Source organism: Pelophylax lessonae, assembly GCF_965119305.1.
Source record: "Pelophylax lessonae genome assembly, chromosome: 13".
Lineage (NCBI taxonomy): Eukaryota > Metazoa > Chordata > Amphibia > Anura > Ranidae > Pelophylax > Pelophylax lessonae.
This window is the reverse complement of record NC_138780.1, coordinates 145,129,052-145,136,178: the sequence shown is the minus strand read 5'-3', so window position 1 is coordinate 145,136,178 and position 7,127 is coordinate 145,129,052.

Below are 7,127 nucleotides of genomic sequence, written 5' to 3'. Positions count from 1 at the left end.
CATCTGAAAACACTTTGCTATCTTCTTATAGCCTTCTCCAGCTTTGTGAGCATTAACAATTTTCAGTTTCAGTTTTCTAGGCAACTGCTTAGAAGATCCCATGGTGCTGATTGTTGGGGCAAGGTCAGATGAGTCTGGGCATTTAAAACCTTTGAGATTGACATCACCTGATCTTCCCAGAGGATGATTGAGAACAATCCATGACACTGGCAGGTCTCAGCCTTGCAAAGGGGGCAGTGCATGCTATAAATTCTTCAGGGTGCCCAAACTTTTGCAGACAGCATTTTTTTGTTTTCTGTAATTTTGAAAGTGTCAATGATGAAAATAAAATCTAACATTTGTTGACATATTATATGAATGTCTAATCTGTAATTTGATGCCTTTTGGAGATTTTTCCATCTTTCCTTGGCTTCTTTATGCACATTAATACAACTTTTTTCCTGGGGTGCCCAAACTTTCGATCACCACTGTATTCACAAAATTTTACGAACAATACCCTCAAATACACCTACAGGCCATCATAGTCAGATCTCCACAGGCCAATATAACCCATGACATCAGCCTAGGGTTGTCACCTAGCTGGTATTTTACAATGTACTTACCTGGCCAGTAAAATAGTAACTTCTTGTCAATGTTATAAATAGGAATGAGATCACAGTTAATATTTTCTTTAACCTCTTGCCAACCGCCCACCACAGTATTACTAGATATACGTGATTTTGTGCATGCGGTCTCAGTGGCGCGCGCTGCCAGAGCCGCGCTCCCGCTGTGTTTAAAAGCAGCAGGAGACGGGCCGTGGGAGAAGCGGCGGCGATTACTGCCGGCCTCCCACGATCATCAGAGAAACTGAAAGAAGACCCGCCTGCTTATGTAAACAAAGCAGGCGAGTCTTGTGTCAGACAGGCAGGGAGAGTTCAGGAGTTTCAGCTATGCTGAAACTGCAATCTCTCTGTGCCTGTCACAGAACCAATCACCCACACAGTCAGTAACCACATTTAGGCAAACATGAACCCCTTTGATCACCCCCAGTATTAACCCCTTCCCTGCCAGTGTCATTTATACAGTAACAGTGCATATTATTTAGCACTGATTACTGTAGTGATGTCACCGCCGGTCCCCAAAAAGTGTCGAAATGACAGTTAGGGGCCCGATCTGTCTGCCGCAATGTCGCAGTCCCGCTAAAAAATGCTGATCGCCGCCATTACTAATAAACGAAAAAAAATAAATAAAAATTCCAAAAATCTATCCAGTAGCTTGTAAACGCTATAACTTTTGCGCAAACCAATTAAAATACGCTTTTGGGATTTTTTTTACAAAACATATGTAGCAGAATACAAAGTGGCCTAAACTAATAAAAAAAAATTTATTTTTAAAAAAATTTTTTATTGGGAATGTTTTATAGCAATAAGTAAAAAATATGGCATTTTTTTCAAAATTGTCACACTTTTTTATTGTTTTGTATTGTTCATAGCGCAAAATCTAAAAATCGCACAGGTGATCAAATACCACCAAAAGAAAGCTCTATTTGTGGGGTCACAAGACCACGCAATTTTTCATTAAAGTAACGCAGTGCCGAATCGCAAAAAATGGCCTGGTGTTTAAGGGGGTAAAACCTTCCGGAGCTGTAGTGGTTAAAAAAAAGCAGCAACCTTACATTAGTGTAAGGTGCAGCCCATCTCCTTCTTAATGGGCATATTTAGCAAAGCATCCCAGTGTGACAACATTTTTTTGAATCCTCCCCCTGGATTAGCAATTAGGGCAAAAAAAAAAAAAATGTCCTTCTCTCCTGCCCAATAGTGCACAGCATTCAGATCTACGTAGCAGTGGCACCAGCAATCCTCAGCCCACACCTCATGTAAATGGGCCACTCAATTCCAATGGCCCTTGTACAGTCTGCATCTTCTAGATCTAGAAGCAGTGGCGGCCCGTGCATTGGGGGCGCCAGGGCGCCGCCCCCCCTAAAGAAAAGGCAAAAAAAAAAAAAAAGACAAAAAGAACAATAAAGTTCGGAAAAAAAAAATCGGTTCGCCGGCCTGACCGGCCTATGTGGTGGCTAAAGGGGGGGTGGGGTTTACGACCCAGAAGAGGCGCCGATTGGCTGCCTTCTGGGGGCGTAACCTGGGCGCAGCAAAGAGCGCTTGGCCACCCCCACCTTCGATGTATCCTGGCTGTGATTGGTCCAGTCTCCAGCCTGGACTAATCATCATCCAGGACATCGCCAACGTCGCAATGGGGGGCGGTGCCGGTGCGTGCGTCAGTCACTCACCGTCACCGCCGCTCAGAGAAGAGGAGAAGTCGCCCACCGGTTCCCGCCGCAGAGGAGAGGCCGAGACGAGGGAGAAGGACCCGCCGCAGAAGAGGAAGTATCGAGGAGGGAAGAAGCCGCCGCTGGGAGCCGAGCCGCCAGGTAAGTTTGAAGGGAGCACGCACGCTGGTCTCTGCACTGATTGGGGGACAATGCTGTGGGTACTCTGCTGCAATCATTGGGGTACAATGCTGTGGGCACTCTGCAATCATTGGGGTACAATGCTGTGGCACTCTGCAATCATTGGGGTACAATGCTGTGGCACTCTGCAATCATTGGGGTACAATGCTGTGGGCACTCTGCAATCATTGGGGTACAATTCTGTGGCACTCTGAAATCATTGGGATACAATGCTGTGGGCACTCTGCAATCATTGGGGTACAATGCTGTGGGCACTCTGCAATCATTGGGGTACAATGCTGTGGCACTCTGCAATCATTGGGGTACAATGCTGTGGCACTCTGCAATCATTGGGGTACAATGCTGTGGGCACTCTGCAATAATTGGGGTACAATGCTGTGGGCACTCTGCAATCATTGGAGTACAATGCTGTGGCACTCTGCAATCATTGGGGTACAATGCTGTGGGCACTCTGCAATCATTGGGGTACAATGCTGTGGGCACTCTGCAATCATTGGGGTACAATGCTGTGGCGCACGCTGCAATCATTGGAGTACAATGCTGTGGCGCACTCTGCAATCATTGGGGACAATGCTGTGGGCTCTCTGCAGTGATTGGGGACAATGCTGTGGCGCTCTGCAGTGATTGGGGACAATGCTGTGGCGCTCTGCATTGAAAGGGGCTCGCACGCTGAACTCTGCATTGATGGGGGCACGGAAGAGTGCTCATTGCATTGAAGGGGGCACAGAACAGTGTTTATTGCATTGAAGGGGGCACAGCACAGTGTTTATTGCATTGAAGGGGGCACAGCACATTGTTCATTGCATTGAAGGGGGCACAGCACAGTTGCATTGAAGGGGGCATGCACGCTGAACTCTGCATTGTGGGAGCACAGCACAGTGTTCATTGCATTGAAGAGGCACAGCACAGTGTTTATTGCATTGAAGGGGGCACAGCACAGTGTTTATTGCATTGAAGGGGGCACAGCACAGTGTTCATTGCATTGAAGGGGGCATAGCACAATGTTCATTGCATTGAAGGGGGCATGCACGCTGATCTCTGCATTAAAGGGGGCACGCACGCTGGTCTCTGTATTGAAAGGGGGCATGTACGCTGGTCTCTGCATTGAAAGGGGGCATGTACGCTGGTCACTGCATTGAAAGGGGGCATGTACGCTGGTCTCTGCATTGAAAGGGGGCATATACCATCTCCTGTACCATGACCTGTGCCATGCCTATACCATATCTGTGCCATGCCTATACCATCTCCTGTACCATCACCTATGCCATGCCTTTACCATCGCCTGTGCCATGCCTGTACCATGACTTCAAAGTCATGCAATTTTTACTGCGTTTTTTGACGCGAAGCAATACCTATTATATTTTTCTTTTTGCGCCCCCCCAAAAATTTTGAGCACCAGCCGCCACTGTCTAGAAGATGTTAGATACTACTGTAATGGCGTGCAAAGCATTGGAGCCTAGGGATGCCTGAGCTGAGATCTTATATACCAACCAACAATAAACTTATGACCACCCACCTAATATTTAGAAGGCACCCCTTTTGCACCAAAATAGCCCGGAACTGTTGAGGCACTTGAAGGTAACATCAACAGTGGGAATACCACACCTACAGCCATTATCCCGGGAATCAATTTTTGCAGCCAACGATTGAAGTGATCTGAGTGGCTAATTAGCCACTTGATCAATTTTGCAGGTGGCGGAAGGGGGTCCCTGCCGCCGCCTCTCCTGGGCTCTCCAGTCCCATTGCGTAGGCCGGGAACGATGCGGCGATGGCTGTCTGGTACAGAGAGAGAGCCACTGACGTTGTTCCCCTCTCTCTGTAACTCTGGAGCATTCGTCACTTCTGGTTCCGCCTCTTTGGCCCCCAGCAGCCAGAGAAGCAGTCGATCAGACCGATCTCAGTCCGATCGGCTGCATGGGGGACAAGAGTGGGGTCTTTTAGACCCCAAATCTCTCCATAAAGAGGATCTGTCAGGGCCAAAACTGTCACAAGGGATGTTGTTCACCCCTTGTGATAGCAATAAAATTACAAAAACGTGTAAAAAAAATGTTTTAAAAAATAATAGATAATAATATTTAAAAAATTGAAAGCCCCCATGTGCTTATGCGCAAATGCGAGCGCATACATTACTCCCGCACGCAAACGGTTATCGCACCACATGTAAGGTATTGTCGTGAACGTCAGAGCGAGAGCAATTCAAGCACCAGACCTAATGTGCCACTTTAAACTGGTAACCTGTAAAGGCGTTTAAAGTATCGCCTATGGAGAATAGCAAGTACCGTAGTTTGCCGCCATTCCATGGGCAGACGCAATTTTAAAGCGTGACATGTTAGGTATCTATTTACTAGGCGTAACATTTTACATTATTTTACATTACACAAAAAATTTGGGCTAACTTTACTGTTTTTTATTTATTCTTAATTCATGAAAGTTTTTTTTTTTTTTAAATGCATTTAAAAAAAAACGCTGTGCAAATACTGTGTGGTATAAAAAAAATCGCAACACCGACCATTTTATTTTAAAGGGTCTCTGCTAACAAAAAAATATATAATGTTTGGGGGTTCTACGTAATTTTCTAGCAAAAAAAAATAAATAATTATATTTACATGTAGGAGGGAAGTGTCAGAATAGGCTTGGGAAGGAATGGTCTGGTCAAAAAAGGGGGTAAATCTTCCAGAGGTCAAGTGGTTAAATACAAATCTATTTATGACATCACTATTGCCTCTAACCTATCACTATACATATATATATATATATATATATATATATATATATATATATATATATATATATATATATATATATATATATATATAGTTGATATAGAAATGTACATATATAGTGACAGGTTAGTAAAAACCATAATTTTCCTTCTATATCCACATGTCAGCATTTTCTTCATGGGGACACTACTGTCTGAATAAACTTTATTTGCTAACAAGTCTCCCCTTAGGCCGCCTGTAGGTCAGCCTGACCATCTTTCACGCGTCAGTCTCCCTCAGGGCGCCATTCGGCAGTTTCCCGCTCAGCTGCAGGCACGGGTCACGTGGTGTAGGCGGATTCCCGCCTTATGTGAGGTGAGGTAGATCTGTGTGGGGTGACTCGGGCGGTCGGTATTCGGTCCTGATAGATGTTAGCCGTCACCCCGTGTTCCCCGGTAAATCTCCGGTTGGGATATCGGGTAGAAGAAGGTGTTATGGAGGAGGACGGCTGTATGGGCAGAGCAGGGATATCTCCTTTGTATGAGACGCCTCATAGGGTGGTGGACGGTAATGGTGGATTCTGAGGTGCCCGGTGTAGGGGTGTGAATGGGCTTTTCTACACGGAGCTGCAGCATACAGAGATGGGATTCCTCCCCATAGTGCCCTGCACCTCCCTATAGGAAAACACTGAATGAGACTAGACCAGTGTGACTTGGACTGGAGGGACTTATTCTGTTGCACATTATGTGCTTCAACCACGTGACCTCCAGAAGTTTTACCCCCCTCCATGACCAGGCCATTTTTGCCATACAGCACTGCGTTACTTTAACCGCTTTACGACTGCCCGCCACAGTTATACTGCGTCAGGCAGCCGCTCCTGTGCAAACTGACGTAGGTGTACGTCGGTCGTGCGCAGGAGGCTTGGGGGCGAGCGAGTGCCATCAGCTGCATTTTCCTGCCCCCTGCTCTTCAGCAAGGAAGTCGATTTCAGCGGGAAGGCGGCTCTGATTATCGCCTGACACCCGCGATCTCTCTGAGAGAAAATGGTCAGCTGTTATAAACACAGCTGACCATTCTTCTCGCTGCAATGATCATAGAGCCCCTGTGATCCTTCTATATAGGAATACAGGTCTCTATGGTTATTTCACAAGCCACGCCCCCCCCACAGTTAGAATCACTCCCCTAGTCTCACATTTGATCACCCACAGGGTTAGCCCCCTTCCCTGCCAGTGTCATTATTACAGTAACAGTGCATATTTTTTGGCACTGATTACTGCAGTAATGTCACTGGTCCCCCCAAAGTGTCAAAAATGTCAGTCAGGGGTCCGATCTGTCCGCCGCGATGTTGCAGTACCACAAAAAAATTGCAGATCGCCGTCGTTACTAGTAAAAAAAAAAAACAATAAAAATTACATAAATCTTTGCCGTAGTTAGTAGACGCGAACCAATCGCTTATTGCGATTTTTTTTTTTTTTTTTTACCAAAAATATGTAGCAGAAAACAAATTGGCCTAAAATGTTAAATTTTCATATTTCATATTTTTTTTTTTTTTTATAGCAAAATGTGAAATATCTTGTTTTTTTTTTTTTTTCAGAATTGTCGCTCTTTTTTTGTTTATAGCGCAAAAAATAAAAATCAAATACCACCAAGAGAAATCTCAATTTGTGGGGCACAAAAGGACATCAATTTTATTTGGGCACAGTGTCGCAGGACCGCACAATTGTCCGTTAAAATAACGCAGTGCCGAATCGCAAAATATGGCCTGGTCATTAAGGGGGCAAATCCTTCCGGGCCAGAAGTGGGTAACTGACCATTGCATGATTGTGCTACTCTGTACCCCAAAAAAAATGACGTCCTTTTTCCCCCACAAATAGAGCTTTCTTTTGGTGGTATTTGATCACCTCTGGGGTTTTAATCTTTTGTGCTATGAACAAAAAAAACAATTTGGGAAAAAAAACAATAGTTTTTACTTTCTGCTA